Source organism: Taudactylus pleione, unplaced genomic scaffold (genome assembly GCF_031769625.1).
Source record: "Taudactylus pleione unplaced genomic scaffold, aTauple2 ptg000317l, whole genome shotgun sequence".
NCBI lineage: Eukaryota > Metazoa > Chordata > Amphibia > Anura > Myobatrachidae > Taudactylus > Taudactylus pleione.
Window position 1 is genome coordinate 4,317,896 of NW_028284718.1, and position 16,025 is coordinate 4,333,920.

Below are 16,025 nucleotides of genomic sequence, written 5' to 3' on the forward strand. Positions count from 1 at the left end.
TTTCAATTGATTTTTAGAAAATAGCTTTTTGTTTTTAAAACACCATATACATTTATGTAAAAATGAATTTGTAGAATAAATAAAATATTTCCTTATGGTCCAGTTAATAGTTTTCTAAGGTATGCATATAGGAAAAGTGCAGGGACAAGATTTGTGAGTGCCTACAGAGTTTGGGCTTCTCTCATGGACGAAGCTAAAGACTTGTCATTTGCAATGTACAAATCATGCTTCCAGACACAGAAGAAAGGCAAAAGAAAACCTTGCAATTTCATTTTTGAACTTTTTGTGTTTCAAAGTGAGACTATTCTTTTAAAACATTCAAAGCTATCTAGACAGAAGGGAACCTGCAGTTTTCCTGATATACCACAATACGGTTGAAATTTTAATAAGTATGCACTTATTTGTAGTACAACTAAAATGTTTCCGTAAGATTCTATTGATAGTTTTCTATGTGTGCTTATTTGGAAAGTGCAGTGACAAGATATAAAAATGGCGACAGAGTTTGGACTTGTCTGATCGATAAAACCCAAGACTTGTAAAAAGCTATGTGTAAATCATGCATAAATAGAAGAAAGGCAATAGGAAAATGATGAAGGCAAGATTCATAAGTATGTACAAATTCTATTGGGAGTATGGCAAAAACAAAACTCAGTTGATGCTATTGACTTAGCCAATTGAGAAAATCAGATATATATAAACCATGAGATGCACCGTAAAAAGAAAGAGAGGGCTCGTCAGGGAATTGAACCAGGGACCTGTCGCACCCAAAACGAAAATCATAGAATCATCAAGTAAGCATGTTTTATTTGATATCTTAACCAATTTTATGTGAAAATTATATTATTTTAAAGCAGTCACTAATGTGTACAAGGAGGAAATATTAGCATAAATAAAATATTTCCTAATAGTCAATAATTTTCTAAGTAAACTTGCTTGAAAATTGGTGTGCAAAGTTTTATGATGCCCACCAGTGTTTTTCTGATGGATAAACCCCAAGACATGTCACATGCTGTGTGCAGATAAGTACTTACAAATAATTATAGCAGTTTGACAAAAAACAAAATTCAATTGTGCAAATTAGTAAATACAATCTATTTTGAGAGTTTTGAAAAAACAACATTCAGTTGAAATTCGCTCAGGAAATTGACTACTATAAGATAATAGAACCATTTCAAAGAATCTGAAAATCTGGGCTCGTCCGGGATTTGAACCCGGGACCTCTCGCACCCTAAGCGAGAATCATACCCCTAGACCAACGAGCCACCTACCTGAAGATTTTTCTTTGGATTTTTCAATTGATTTTTAGAAAATAGCTTTTTGTTTTTAAAACACCATATACATTTATGTAAAAATGAATTTGTAGAATAAATAAAATATTTCCTTATGGTCCAGTTGATAGTTTTCTAAGGTATGCATATAGGAAAAGTGCAGGGACAAGATTTGTGAGTGCCTACAGAGTTTGGGCTTCTCTCATGGACGAAGCTAAAGACTTGTCATTTGCAATGTACAAATCATGCTTCCAGACACAGAAGAAAGGCAAAAGAAAATCTTGCAATTTCATTTTTGAACTTTTTGTGTTTCAAAGTGAGACTATTCTTTTAAAACATTCAAAGCTATCTAGACAGAAGGGAACCTGCAGTTTTCCTGATATACCACAATACGGTTGAAATTTTAATAAGTATGCTCTTATTTGTAGTACAACTAAAATGTTTCCGTAAGATTCTATTGATAGTTTTCTATGTGTGCTTATTTGGAAAGTGCAGTGACAAGATATAAAAATGGCGACAGAGTTTGGACTTGTCTGATCGATAAAACCCAAGACTTGTAAAAAGCTATGTGTAAATCATGCATAAATAGAAGAAAGGCAATAGGAAAATGATGAAGGCAAGATTCATAAGTATGTACAAATTCTATTGGGAGTATGGCAAAAACAAAACTCAGTTGATGCTATTGACTTAGCCAATTGAGAAAATCAGATATATATAAACCATGAGATGCACCGTAAAAAGAAAGAGAGGGCTCGTCAGGGAATTGAACCAGGGACCTGTCGCGCCCAAAACGAAAATCATAGAATCATCAAGTAAGCATGTTTTATTTGATATCTTAACCAATTTTATGTGAAAATTATATTATTTTAAAGCAGTCACTAATGTGTACAAGGAGGAAATATTAGCATAAATAAAATATTTCCTAATAGTCAATAATTTTCTAAGTAAACTTGCTTGAAAATTGGTGTGCAAAGTTTTATGATGCCCACCAGTGTTTTTCTGATGGATAAACCCCAAGACATGTCACATGCTGTGTGCAGATAAGTACTTACAAATAATTATAGCAGTTTGACAAAAAACAAAATTCAATTGTGCAAATTAGTAAATACAATCTATTTTGAGAGTTTTGAAAAAAAAACATTCAGTTGAAATTCACTCAGGAAATTGACTACTATAAGATAATAGAACCATTTCAAAGAACCTGAAAATCTGGGCTCGTCCGGGATTTGAACCCGGGACCTCTCGCACCCTAAGCGAGAATCATACCCCTAGACCAACAAGCCACCTACCTGAAGATTTTTCTTTGGATTTTTCAATTGATTTTTAGAAAATAGCTTTTTGTTTTTAAAACACCATATACATTTATGTAAAAATGAATTTGTAGAATAAATAAAATATTTCCTTATGGTCCAGTTGATAGTTTTCTAAGTTATGCATATAGGAAAAGTGCAGGGACAAGATTTGTGAGTGCCTACAGAGTTTGGGCTTCTCTCATGGACGAAGCTAAAGACTTGTCATTTGCAATGTACAAATCATGCTTCCAGACACAGAAGAAAGGCAAAAGAAAACCTTGCAATTTCATTTTTGAACTTTTTGTGTTTCAAAGTGAGACTATTCTTTTAAAACATTCAAAGCTATCTAGACAGAAGGGAACCTGCAGTTTTCCTGATATACCACAATACGGTTGAAATTTTAATAAGTATGCTCTTATTTGTAGTACAACTAAAATGTTTCCGTAAGATTCTATTGATAGTTTTCTATGTGTGCTTATTTGGAAAGTGCAGTGACAAGATATAAAAATGGCGACAGAGTTTGGACTTGTCTGATCGATAAAACCCAAGACTTGTAAAAAGCTATGTGTAAATCATGCATAAATAGAAGAAAGGCAATAGGAAAATGATGAAGGCAAGATTCATAAGTATGTACAAATTCTATTGGGAGTATGGCAAAAACAAAACTCAGTTGATGCTATTGACTTAGCCAATTGAGAAAATCAGATATATATAAACCATGAGATGCACCGTAAAAAGAAAGAGAGGGCTCGTCAGGGAATTGAACCAGGGACCTGTCGCGCCCAAAACGAAAATCATAGAATCATCAAGTAAGCATGTTTTATTTGATATCTTAACCAATTTTATGTGAAAATTATATTATTTTAAAGCAGTCACTAATGTGTACAAGGAGGAAATATTAGCATAAATAAAATATTTCCTAATAGTCAATAATTTTCTAAGTAAACTTGCTTGAAAATTGGTGTGCAAAGTTTTATGATGCCCACCAGTGTTTTTCTGATGGATAAACCCCAAGACATGTCACATGCTGTGTGCAGATAAGTACTTACAAATAATTATAGCAGTTTGACAAAAAACAAAATTCAATTGTGCAAATTAGTAAATACAATCTATTTTGAGAGTTTTGAAAAAAAAACATTCAGTTGAAATTCACTCAGGAAATTGACTACTATAAGATAATAGAACCATTTCAAAGAATCTGAAAATCTGGGCTCGTCCGGGATTTGAACCCGGGACCTCTCGCACCCTAAGCGAGAATCATACCCCTAGACCAACAAGCCACCTACCTGAAGATTTTTCTTTGGATTTTTCAATTGATTTTTAGAAAATAGCTTTTTGTTTTTAAAACACCATATACATTTATGTAAAAATGAATTTGTAGAATAAATAAAATATTTCCTTATGGTCCAGTTGATAGTTTTCTAAGTTATGCATATAGGAAAAGTGCAGGGACAAGATTTGTGAGTGCCTACAGAGTTTGGGCTTCTCTCATGGACGAAGCTAAAGACTTGTCATTTGCAATGTACAAATCATGCTTCCAGACACAGAAGAAAGGCAAAAGAAAACCTTGCAATTTCATTTTTGAACTTTTTGTGTTTCAAAGTGAGACTATTCTTTTAAAACATTCAAAGCTATCTAGACAGAAGGGAACCTGCAGTTTTCCTGATATACCACAATACGGTTGAAATTTTAATAAGTATGCACTTATTTGTAGTACAACTAAAATGTTTCCGTAAGATTCTATTGATAGTTTTCTATGTGTGCTTATTTGGAAAGTGCAGTGACAAGATATAAAAATGGCGACAGAGTTTGGACTTGTCTGATCGATAAAACCCAAGACTTGTAAAAAGCTATGTGTAAATCATGCATAAATAGAAGAAAGGCAATAGGAAAATGATGAAGGCAAGATTCATAAGTATGTACAAATTCTATTGGGAGTATGGCAAAAACAAAACTCAGTTGATGCTATTGACTTAGCCAATTGAGAAAATCAGATATATATAAACCATGAGATGCACCGTAAAAAGAAAGAGAGGGCTCGTCAGGGAATTGAACCAGGGACCTGTCGCGCCCAAAACGAAAATCATAGAATCATCAAGTAAGCATGTTTTATTTGATATCTTAACCAATTTTATGTGAAAATTATATTATTTTAAAGCAGTCACTAATGTGTACAAGGAGGAAATATTAGCATAAATAAAATATTTCCTAATAGTCAATAATTTTCTAAGTAAACTTGCTTGAAAATTGCTGTGCAAAGTTTTATGATGCCCACCAGTGTTTTTCTGATGGATAAACCCCAAGACATGTCACATGCTGTGTGCAGATAAGTACTTACAAATAATTATAGCAGTTTGACAAAAAACAAAATTCAATTGTGCAAATTAGTAAATACAATCTATTTTGAGAGTTTTGAAAAAACAACATTCAGTTGAAATTCACTCAGGAAATTGACTACTATAAGATAATAGAACCATTTCAAAGAATCTGAAAATCTGGGCTCGTCCGGGATTTGAACCCGGGACCTCTCGCACCCTAAGCGAGAATCATACCCCTAGACCAACGAGCCACCTACCTGAAGTTTTTTCTTTGGATTTTTCAATTGATTTTTAGAAAATAGCTTTTTGTTTTTAAAACACCATATACATTTATGTAAAAATGAATTTGTAGAATAAATAAAATATTTCCTTATGGTCCAGTTAATAGTTTTCTAAGGTATGCATATAGGAAAAGTGCAGGGACAAGATTTGTGAGTGCCTACAGAGTTTGGGCTTCTCTCATGGACGAAGCTAAAGACTTGTCATTTGCAATGTACAAATCATGCTTCCAGACACAGAAGAAAGGCAAAAGAAAACCTTGCAATTTCATTTTTGAACTTTTTGTGTTTCAAAGTGAGACTATTCTTTTAAAACATTCAAAGCTATCTAGACAGAAGGGAACCTGCAGTTTTCCTGATATACCACAATACGGTTGAAATTTTAATAAGTATGCACTTATTTGTAGTACAACTAAAATGTTTCCGTAAGATTCTATTGATAGTTTTCTATGTGTGCTTATTTGGAAAGTGCAGTGACAAGATATAAAAATGGCGACAGAGTTTGGACTTGTCTGATCGATAAAACCCAAGACTTGTAAAAAGCTATGTGTAAATCATGCATAAATAGAAGAAAGGCAATAGGAAAATGATGAAGGCAAGATTCATAAGTATGTACAAATTCTATTGGGAGTATGGCAAAAACAAAACTCAGTTGATGCTATTGACTTAGCCAATTGAGAAAATCAGATATATATAAACCATGAGATGCACAGTAAAAAGAAAGAGAGGGCTCGTCAGGGCATTGAACCAGGGACCTGTCACGCCCAAAACGAAAATCATAGAATCATCAAGTAAGCATGTTTTATTTGATATCTTAACCAATTTTATGTGAAAATTATATTATTTTAAAGCAGTCACTAATGTGTACAAGGAGGAAATATTAGCATAAATAAAATATTTCCTAATAGTCAATAATTTTCTAAGTAAACTTGCTTGAAAATTGCTGTGCAAAGTTTTATGATGCCCACCAGTGTTTTTCTGATGGATAAACCCCAAGACATGTCACATGCTGTGTGCAGATAAGTACTTACAAATAATTATAGCAGTTTGACAAAAAACAAAATTCAATTGTGCAAATTAGTAAATACAATCTATTTTGAGAGTTTTGAAAAAACAACATTCAGTTGAAATTCACTCAGGAAATTGACTACTATAAGATAATAGAACCATTTCAAAGAATCTGAAAATCTGGGCTCGTCCGGGATTTGAACCCGGGACCTCTCGCACCCTAAGCGAGAATCATACCCCTAGACCAACGAGCCACCTACCTGAAGTTTTTTCTTTGGATTTTTCAATTGATTTTTAGAAAATAGCTTTTTGTTTTTAAAACACCATATACATTTATGTAAAAATGAATTTGTAGAATAAATAAAATATTTCCTTATGGTCCAGTTAATAGTTTTCTAAGGTATGCATATAGGAAAAGTGCAGGGACAAGATTTGTGAGTGCCTACAGAGTTTGGGCTTCTCTCATGGACGAAGCTAAAGACTTGTCATTTGCAATGTACAAATCATGCTTCCAGACACAGAAGAAAGGCAAAAGAAAACCTTGCAATTTCATTTTTGAACTTTTTGTGTTTCAAAGTGAGACTATTCTTTTAAAACATTCAAAGCTATCTAGACAGAAGGGAACCTGCAGTTTTCCTGATATACCACAATACGGTTGAAATTTTAATAAGTATGCACTTATTTGTAGTACAACTAAAATGTTTCCGTAAGATTCTATTGATAGTTTTCTATGTGTGCTTATTTGGAAAGTGCAGTGACAAGATATAAAAATGGCGACAGAGTTTGGACTTGTCTGATCGATAAAACCCAAGACTTGTAAAAAGCTATGTGTAAATCATGCATAAATAGAAGAAAGGCAATAGGAAAATGATGAAGGCAAGATTCATAAGTATGTACAAATTCTATTGGGAGTATGGCAAAAACAAAACTCAGTTGATGCTATTGACTTAGCCAATTGAGAAAATCAGATATATATAAACCATGAGATGCACCGTAAAAAGAAAGAGAGGGCTCGTCAGGGAATTGAACCAGGGACCTGTCGCGCCCAAAACGAAAATCATAGAATCATCAAGTAAGCATGTTTTATTTGATATCTTAACCAATTTTATGTGAAAATTATATTATTTTAAAGCAGTCACTAATGTGTACAAGGAGGAAATATTAGCATAAATAAAATATTTCCTAATAGTCAATAATTTTCTAAGTAAACTTGCTTGAAAATTGCTGTGCAAAGTTTTATGATGCCCACCAGTGTTTTTCTGATGGATAAACCCCAAGACATGTCACATGCTGTGTGCAGATAAGTACTTACAAATAATTATAGCAGTTTGACAAAAAACAAAATTCAATTGTGCAAATTAGTAAATACAATCTATTTTGAGAGTTTTGAAAAAACAACATTCAGTTGAAATTCACTCAGGAAATTGACTACTATAAGATAATAGAACCATTTCAAAGAATCTGAAAATCTGGGCTCGTCCGGGATTTGAACCCGGGACCTCTCGCACCCTAAGCGAGAATCATACCCCTAGACCAACGAGCCACCTACCTGAAGTTTTTTCTTTGGATTTTTCAATTGATTTTTAGAAAATAGCTTTTTGTTTTTAAAACACCATATACATTTATGTAAAAATGAATTTGTAGAATAAATAAAATATTTCCTTATGGTCCAGTTAATAGTTTTCTAAGGTATGCATATAGGAAAAGTGCAGGGACAAGATTTGTGAGTGCCTACAGAGTTTGGGCTTCTCTCATGGACGAAGCTAAAGACTTGTCATTTGCAATGTACAAATCATGCTTCCAGACACAGAAGAAAGGCAAAAGAAAACCTTGCAATTTCATTTTTGAACTTTTTGTGTTTCAAAGTGAGACTATTCTTTTAAAACATTCAAAGCTATCTAGACAGAAGGGAACCTGCAGTTTTCCTGATATACCACAATACGGTTGAAATTTTAATAAGTATGCACTTATTTGTAGTACAACTAAAATGTTTCCGTAAGATTCTATTGATAGTTTTCTATGTGTGCTTATTTGGAAAGTGCAGTGACAAGATATAAAAATGGCGACAGAGTTTGGACTTGTCTGATCGATAAAACCCAAGACTTGTAAAAAGCTATGTGTAAATCATGCATAAATAGAAGAAAGGCAATAGGAAAATGATGAAGGCAAGATTCATAAGTATGTACAAATTCTATTGGGAGTATGGCAAAAACAAAACTCAGTTGATGCTATTGACTTAGCCAATTGAGAAAATCAGATATATATAAACCATGAGATGCACCGTAAAAAGAAAGAGAGGGCTCGTCAGGGAATTGAACCAGGGACCTGTCGCGCCCAAAACGAAAATCATAGAATCATCAAGTAAGCATGTTTTATTTGATATCTTAACCAATTTTATGTGAAAATTATATTATTTTAAAGCAGTCACTAATGTGTACAAGGAGGAAATATTAGCATAAATAAAATATTTCCTAATAGTCAATAATTTTCTAAGTAAACTTGCTTGAAAATTGGTGTGCAAAGTTTTATGATGCCCACCAGTGTTTTTCTGATGGATAAACCCCAAGACATGTCACATGCTGTGTGCAGATAAGTACTTACAAATAATTATAGCAGTTTGACAAAAAACAAAATTCAATTGTGCAAATTAGTAAATACAATCTATTTTGAGAGTTTTGAAAAAAAAACATTCAGTTGAAATTCACTCAGGAAATTGACTACTATAAGATAATAGAACCATTTCAAAGAATCTGAAAATCTGGGCTCGTCCGGGATTTGAACCCGGGACCTCTCGCACCCTAAGCGAGAATCATACCCCTAGACCAACGAGCCACCTACCTGAAGTTTTTTCTTTGGATTTTTCAATTGATTTTTAGAAAATAGCTTTTTGTTTTTAAAACACCATATACATTTATGTAAAAATGAATTTGTAGAATAAATAAAATATTTCCTTATGGTCCAGTTAATAGTTTTCTAAGGTATGCATATAGGAAAAGTGCAGGGACAAGATTTGTGAGTGCCTACAGAGTTTGGGCTTCTCTCATGGACGAAGCTAAAGACTTGTCATTTGCAATGTACAAATCATGCTTCCAGACACAGAAGAAAGGCAAAAGAAAACCTTGCAATTTCATTTTTGAACTTTTTGTGTTTCAAAGTGAGACTATTCTTTTAAAACATTCAAAGCTATCTAGACAGAAGGGAACCTGCAGTTTTCCTGATATACCACAATACGGTTGAAATTTTAATAAGTATGCACTTATTTGTAGTACAACTAAAATGTTTCCGTAAGATTCTATTGATAGTTTTCTATGTGTGCTTATTTGGAAAGTGCAGTGACAAGATATAAAAATGGCGACAGAGTTTGGACTTGTCTGATCGATAAAACCCAAGACTTGTAAAAAGCTATGTGTAAATCATGCATAAATAGAAGAAAGGCAATAGGAAAATGATGAAGGCAAGATTCATAAGTATGTACAAATTCTATTGGGAGTATGGCAAAAACAAAACTCAGTTGATGCTATTGACTTAGCCAATTGAGAAAATCAGATATATATAAACCATGAGATGCACCGTAAAAAGAAAGAGAGGGCTCGTCAGGGAATTGAACCAGGGACCTGTCGCGCCCAAAACGAAAATCATAGAATCATCAAGTAAGCATGTTTTATTTGATATCTTAACCAATTTTATGTGAAAATTATATTATTTTAAAGCAGTCACTAATGTGTACAAGGAGGAAATATTAGCATAAATAAAATATTTCCTAATAGTCAATAATTTTCTAAGTAAACTTGCTTGAAAATTGGTGTGCAAAGTTTTATGATGCCCACCAGTGTTTTTCTGATGGATAAACCCCAAGACATGTCACATGCTGTGTGCAGATAAGTACTTACAAATAATTATAGCAGTTTGACAAAAAACAAAATTCAATTGTGCAAATTAGTAAATACAATCTATTTTGAGAGTTTTGAAAAAAAAACATTCAGTTGAAATTCACTCAGGAAATTGACTACTATAAGATAATAGAACCATTTCAAAGAATCTGAAAATCTGGGCTCGTCCGGGATTTGAACCCGGGACCTCTCGCACCCTAAGCGAGAATCATACCCCTAGACCAACAAGCCACCTACCTGAAGATTTTTCTTTGGATTTTTCAATTGATTTTTAGAAAATAGCTTTTTGTTTTTAAAACACCATATACATTTATGTAAAAATGAATTTGTAGAATAAATAAAATATTTCCTTATGGTCCAGTTGATAGTTTTCTAAGTTATGCATATAGGAAAAGTGCAGGGACAAGATTTGTGAGTGCCTACAGAGTTTGGGCTTCTCTCATGGACGAAGCTAAAGACTTGTCATTTGCAATGTACAAATCATGCTTCCAGACACAGAAGAAAGGCAAAAGAAAACCTTGCAATTTCATTTTTGAACTTTTTGTGTTTCAAAGTGAGACTATTCTTTTAAAACATTCAAAGCTATCTAGACAGAAGGGAACCTGCAGTTTTCCTGATATACCACAATACGGTTGAAATTTTAATAAGTATGCTCTTATTTGTAGTACAACTAAAATGTTTCCGTAAGATTCTATTGATAGTTTTCTATGTGTGCTTATTTGGAAAGTGCAGTGACAAGATATAAAAATGGCGACAGAGTTTGGACTTGTCTGATCGATAAAACCCAAGACTTGTAAAAAGCTATGTGTAAATCATGCATAAATAGAAGAAAGGCAATAGGAAAATGATGAAGGCAAGATTCATAAGTATGTACAAATTCTATTGGGAGTATGGCAAAAACAAAACTCAGTTGATGCTATTGACTTAGCCAATTGAGAAAATCAGATATATATAAACCATGAGATGCACCGTAAAAAGAAAGAGAGGGCTCGTCAGGGAATTGAACCAGGGACCTGTCGCGCCCAAAACGAAAATCATAGAATCATCAAGTAAGCATGTTTTATTTGATATCTTAACCAATTTTATGTGAAAATTATATTATTTTAAAGCAGTCACTAATGTGTACAAGGAGGAAATATTAGCATAAATAAAATATTTCCTAATAGTCAATAATTTTCTAAGTAAACTTGCTTGAAAATTGGTGTGCAAAGTTTTATGATGCCCACCAGTGTTTTTCTGATGGATAAACCCCAAGACATGTCACATGCTGTGTGCAGATAAGTACTTACAAATAATTATAGCAGTTTGACAAAAAACAAAATTCAATTGTGCAAATTAGTAAATACAATCTATTTTGAGAGTTTTGAAAAAAAAACATTCAGTTGAAATTCACTCAGGAAATTGACTACTATAAGATAATAGAACCATTTCAAAGAATCTGAAAATCTGGGCTCGTCCGGGATTTGAACCCGGGACCTCTCGCACCCTAAGCGAGAATCATACCCCTAGACCAACAAGCCACCTACCTGAAGATTTTTCTTTGGATTTTTCAATTGATTTTTAGAAAATAGCTTTTTGTTTTTAAAACACCATATACATTTATGTAAAAATGAATTTGTAGAATAAATAAAATATTTCCTTATGGTCCAGTTGATAGTTTTCTAAGTTATGCATATAGGAAAAGTGCAGGGACAAGATTTGTGAGTGCCTACAGAGTTTGGGCTTCTCTCATGGACGAAGCTAAAGACTTGTCATTTGCAATGTACAAATCATGCTTCCAGACACAGAAGAAAGGCAAAAGAAAACCTTGCAATTTCATTTTTGAACTTTTTGTGTTTCAAAGTGAGACTATTCTTTTAAAACATTCAAAGCTATCTAGACAGAAGGGAACCTGCAGTTTTCCTGATATACCACAATACGGTTGAAATTTTAATAAGTATGCACTTATTTGTAGTACAACTAAAATGTTTCCGTAAGATTCTATTGATAGTTTTCTATGTGTGCTTATTTGGAAAGTGCAGTGACAAGATATAAAAATGGCGACAGAGTTTGGACTTGTCTGATCGATAAAACCCAAGACTTGTAAAAAGCTATGTGTAAATCATGCATAAATAGAAGAAAGGCAATAGGAAAATGATGAAGGCAAGATTCATAAGTATGTACAAATTCTATTGGGAGTATGGCAAAAACAAAACTCAGTTGATGCTATTGACTTAGCCAATTGAGAAAATCAGATATATATAAACCATGAGATGCACCGTAAAAAGAAAGAGAGGGCTCGTCAGGGAATTGAACCAGGGACCTGTCGCGCCCAAAACGAAAATCATAGAATCATCAAGTAAGCATGTTTTATTTGATATCTTAACCAATTTTATGTGAAAATTATATTATTTTAAAGCAGTCACTAATGTGTACAAGGAGGAAATATTAGCATAAATAAAATATTTCCTAATAGTCAATAATTTTCTAAGTAAACTTGCTTGAAAATTGCTGTGCAAAGTTTTATGATGCCCACCAGTGTTTTTCTGATGGATAAACCCCAAGACATGTCACATGCTGTGTGCAGATAAGTACTTACAAATAATTATAGCAGTTTGACAAAAAACAAAATTCAATTGTGCAAATTAGTAAATACAATCTATTTTGAGAGTTTTGAAAAAACAACATTCAGTTGAAATTCACTCAGGAAATTGACTACTATAAGATAATAGAACCATTTCAAAGAATCTGAAAATCTGGGCTCGTCCGGGATTTGAACCCAGGACCTCTCGCACCCTAAGCGAGAATCATACCCCTAGACCAACGAGCCACCTACCTGAAGATTTTTCTTTGGATTTTTCAATTGATTTTTAGAAAATAGCTTTTTGTTTTTAAAACACCATATACATTTATGTAAAAATGAATTTGTAGAATAAATAAAATATTTCCTTATGGTCCAGTTGATAGTTTTCTAAGGTATGCATATAGGAAAAGTGCAGGGACAAGATTTGTGAGTGCCTACAGAGTTTGGGCTTCTCTCATGGACGAAGCTAAAGACTTGTCATTTGCAATGTACAAATCATGCTTCCAGACACAGAAGAAAGGCAAAAGAAAATCTTGCAATTTCATTTTTGAACTTTTTGTGTTTCAAAGTGAGACTATTCTTTTAAAACATTCAAAGCTATCTAGACAGAAGGGAACCTGCAGTTTTCCTGATATACCACAATACGGTTGAAATTTTAATAAGTATGCTCTTATTTGTAGTACAACTAAAATGTTTCCGTAAGATTCTATTGATAGTTTTCTATGTGTGCTTATTTGGAAAGTGCAGTGACAAGATATAAAAATGGCGACAGAGTTTGGACTTGTCTGATCGATAAAACCCAAGACTTGTAAAAAGCTATGTGTAAATCATGCATAAATAGAAGAAAGGCAATAGGAAAATGATGAAGGCAAGATTCATAAGTATGTACAAATTCTATTGGGAGTATGGCAAAAACAAAACTCAGTTGATGCTATTGACTTAGCCAATTGAGAAAATCAGATATATATAAACCATGAGATGCACAGTAAAAAGAAAGAGAGGGCTCGTCAGGGCATTGAACCAGGGACCTGTCGCGCCCAAAACGAAAATCATAGAATCATCAAGTAAGCATGTTTTATTTGATATCTTAACCAATTTTATGTGAAAATTATATTATTTTAAAGCAGTCACTAATGTGTACAAGGAGGAAATATTAGCATAAATAAAATATTTCCTAATAGTCAATAATTTTCTAAGTAAACTTGCTTGAAAATTGCTGTGCAAAGTTTTATGATGCCCACCAGTGTTTTTCTGATGGATAAACCCCAAGACATGTCACATGCTGTGTGCAGATAAGTACTTACAAATAATTATAGCAGTTTGACAAAAAACAAAATTCAATTGTGCAAATTAGTAAATACAATCTATTTTGAGAGTTTTGAAAAAAAAACATTCAGTTGAAATTCACTCAGGAAATTGACTACTATAAGATAATAGAACCATTTCAAAGAATCTGAAAATCTGGGCTCGTCAGGGATTTGAACCCGGGACCTCTCGCACCCTAAGCGAGAATCATACCCCTAGACCAACGAGCCACCTACCTGAAGTTTTTTCTTTGGATTTTTCAATTGATTTTTAGAAAATAGCTTTTTGTTTTTAAAACACCATATACATTTATGTAAAAATGAATTTGTAGAATAAATAAAATATTTCCTTATGGTCCAGTTAATAGTTTTCTAAGGTATGCATATAGGAAAAGTGCAGGGACAAGATTTGTGAGTGCCTACAGAGTTTGGGCTTCTCTCATGGACGAAGCTAAAGACTTGTCATTTGCAATGTACAAATCATGCTTCCAGACACAGAAGAAAGGCAAAAGAAAACCTTGCAATTTCATTTTTGAACTTTTTGTGTTTCAAAGTGAGACTATTCTTTTAAAACATTCAAAGCTATCTAGACAGAAGGGAACCTGCAGTTTTCCTGATATACCACAATACCGTTGAAATTTTAATAAGTATGCACTTATTTGTAGTACAACTAAAATGTTTCCGTAAGATTCTATTGATAGTTTTCTATGTGTGCTTATTTGGAAAGTGCAGTGACAAGATATAAAAATGGCGACAGAGTTTGGACTTGTCTGATCGATAAAACCCAAGACTTGTAAAAAGCTATGTGTAAATCATGCATAAATAGAAGAAAGGCAATAGGAAAATGATGAAGGCAAGATTCATAAGTATGTACAAATTCTATTGGGAGTATGGCAAAAACAAAACTCAGTTGATGCTATTGACTTAGCCAATTGAGAAAATCAGATATATATAAACCATGAGATGCACAGTAAAAAGAAAGAGAGGGCTCGTCAGGGCATTGAACCAGGGACCTGTCACGCCCAAAACGAAAATCATAGAATCATCAAGTAAGCATGTTTTATTTGATATCTTAACCAATTTTATGTGAAAATTATATTATTTTAAAGCAGTCACTAATGTGTACAAGGAGGAAATATTAGCATAAATAAAATATTTCCTAATAGTCAATAATTTTCTAAGTAAACTTGCTTGAAAATTGCTGTGCAAAGTTTTATGATGCCCACCAGTGTTTTTCTGATGGATAAACCCCAAGACATGTCACATGCTGTGTGCAGATAAGTACTTACAAATAATTATAGCAGTTTGACAAAAAACAAAATTCAATTGTGCAAATTAGTAAATACAATCTATTTTGAGAGTTTTGAAAAAACAACATTCAGTTGAAATTCACTCAGGAAATTGACTACTATAAGATAATAGAACCATTTCAAAGAATCTGAAAATCTGGGCTCGTCCGGGATTTGAACCCGGGACCTCTCGCACCCTAAGCGAGAATCATACCCCTAGACCAACGAGCCACCTACCTGAAGTTTTTTCTTTGGATTTTTCAATTGATTTTTAGAAAATAGCTTTTTGTTTTTAAAACACCATATACATTTATGTAAAAATGAATTTGTAGAATAAATAAAATATTTCCTTATGGTCCAGTTAATAGTTTTCTAAGGTATGCATATAGGAAAAGTGCAGGGACAAGATTTGTGAGTGCCTACAGAGTTTGGGCTTCTCTCATGGACGAAGCTAAAGACTTGTCATTTGCAATGTACAAATCATGCTTCCAGACACAGAAGAAAGGCAAAAGAAAACCTTGCAATTTCATTTTTGAACTTTTTGTGTTTCAAAGTGAGACTATTCTTTTAAAACATTCAAAGCTATCTAGACAGAAGGGAACCTGCAGTTTTCCTGATATACCACAATACGGTTGAAATTTTAATAAGTATGCACTTATTTGTAGTACAACTAAAATGTTTCCGTAAGATTCTATTGATAGTTTTCTATGTGTGCTTATTTGGAAAGTGCAGTGACAAGATATAAAAATGGCGACAGAGTTTGGACTTGTCTGATCGATAAAACCCAAGACTTGTAAAAAGCTATGTGTAAATCA

At 33.2% G+C, this 16,025-nt stretch overlaps 12 non-coding genes across 12 annotated transcripts; all 12 read right to left on the reverse strand.

Moving 5' to 3' along the window:
- Window positions 1-1,190: 1,190 nt before the first annotated feature.
- TRNAP-AGG (transfer RNA proline (anticodon AGG)) lies at window positions 1,191-1,262 on the reverse strand. The gene has a single exon. It is a non-coding gene; the product is annotated as a tRNA-Pro (tRNA).
- Window positions 1,263-2,479: 1,217 nt separating this feature from the next.
- TRNAP-AGG (transfer RNA proline (anticodon AGG)) lies at window positions 2,480-2,551 on the reverse strand. Its single transcript has one exon. It is a non-coding gene; the product is annotated as a tRNA-Pro (tRNA).
- A 1,217-nt stretch (window positions 2,552-3,768) lies between these two features.
- On the reverse strand, window positions 3,769-3,840 carry TRNAP-AGG (transfer RNA proline (anticodon AGG)). Its single transcript has one exon. It is a non-coding gene; the product is annotated as a tRNA-Pro (tRNA).
- A 1,217-nt stretch (window positions 3,841-5,057) lies between these two features.
- Window positions 5,058-5,129, reverse strand: TRNAP-AGG (transfer RNA proline (anticodon AGG)). The gene has a single exon. It is a non-coding gene; the product is annotated as a tRNA-Pro (tRNA).
- A 1,217-nt stretch (window positions 5,130-6,346) lies between these two features.
- On the reverse strand, window positions 6,347-6,418 carry TRNAP-AGG (transfer RNA proline (anticodon AGG)). Its single transcript has one exon. It is a non-coding gene; the product is annotated as a tRNA-Pro (tRNA).
- A 1,217-nt stretch (window positions 6,419-7,635) lies between these two features.
- Window positions 7,636-7,707, reverse strand: TRNAP-AGG (transfer RNA proline (anticodon AGG)). Its single transcript has one exon. It is a non-coding gene; the product is annotated as a tRNA-Pro (tRNA).
- Window positions 7,708-8,924: 1,217 nt separating this feature from the next.
- On the reverse strand, window positions 8,925-8,996 carry TRNAP-AGG (transfer RNA proline (anticodon AGG)). Its single transcript has one exon. It is a non-coding gene; the product is annotated as a tRNA-Pro (tRNA).
- A 1,217-nt stretch (window positions 8,997-10,213) lies between these two features.
- Window positions 10,214-10,285, reverse strand: TRNAP-AGG (transfer RNA proline (anticodon AGG)). The gene has a single exon. It is a non-coding gene; the product is annotated as a tRNA-Pro (tRNA).
- A 1,217-nt stretch (window positions 10,286-11,502) lies between these two features.
- TRNAP-AGG (transfer RNA proline (anticodon AGG)) lies at window positions 11,503-11,574 on the reverse strand. Its single transcript has one exon. It is a non-coding gene; the product is annotated as a tRNA-Pro (tRNA).
- Window positions 11,575-12,791: 1,217 nt separating this feature from the next.
- Window positions 12,792-12,863, reverse strand: TRNAP-AGG (transfer RNA proline (anticodon AGG)). Its single transcript has one exon. It is a non-coding gene; the product is annotated as a tRNA-Pro (tRNA).
- Window positions 12,864-14,080: 1,217 nt separating this feature from the next.
- On the reverse strand, window positions 14,081-14,152 carry TRNAP-AGG (transfer RNA proline (anticodon AGG)). The gene has a single exon. It is a non-coding gene; the product is annotated as a tRNA-Pro (tRNA).
- Window positions 14,153-15,369: 1,217 nt separating this feature from the next.
- TRNAP-AGG (transfer RNA proline (anticodon AGG)) lies at window positions 15,370-15,441 on the reverse strand. Its single transcript has one exon. It is a non-coding gene; the product is annotated as a tRNA-Pro (tRNA).
- Window positions 15,442-16,025: the final 584 nt, after the last annotated feature.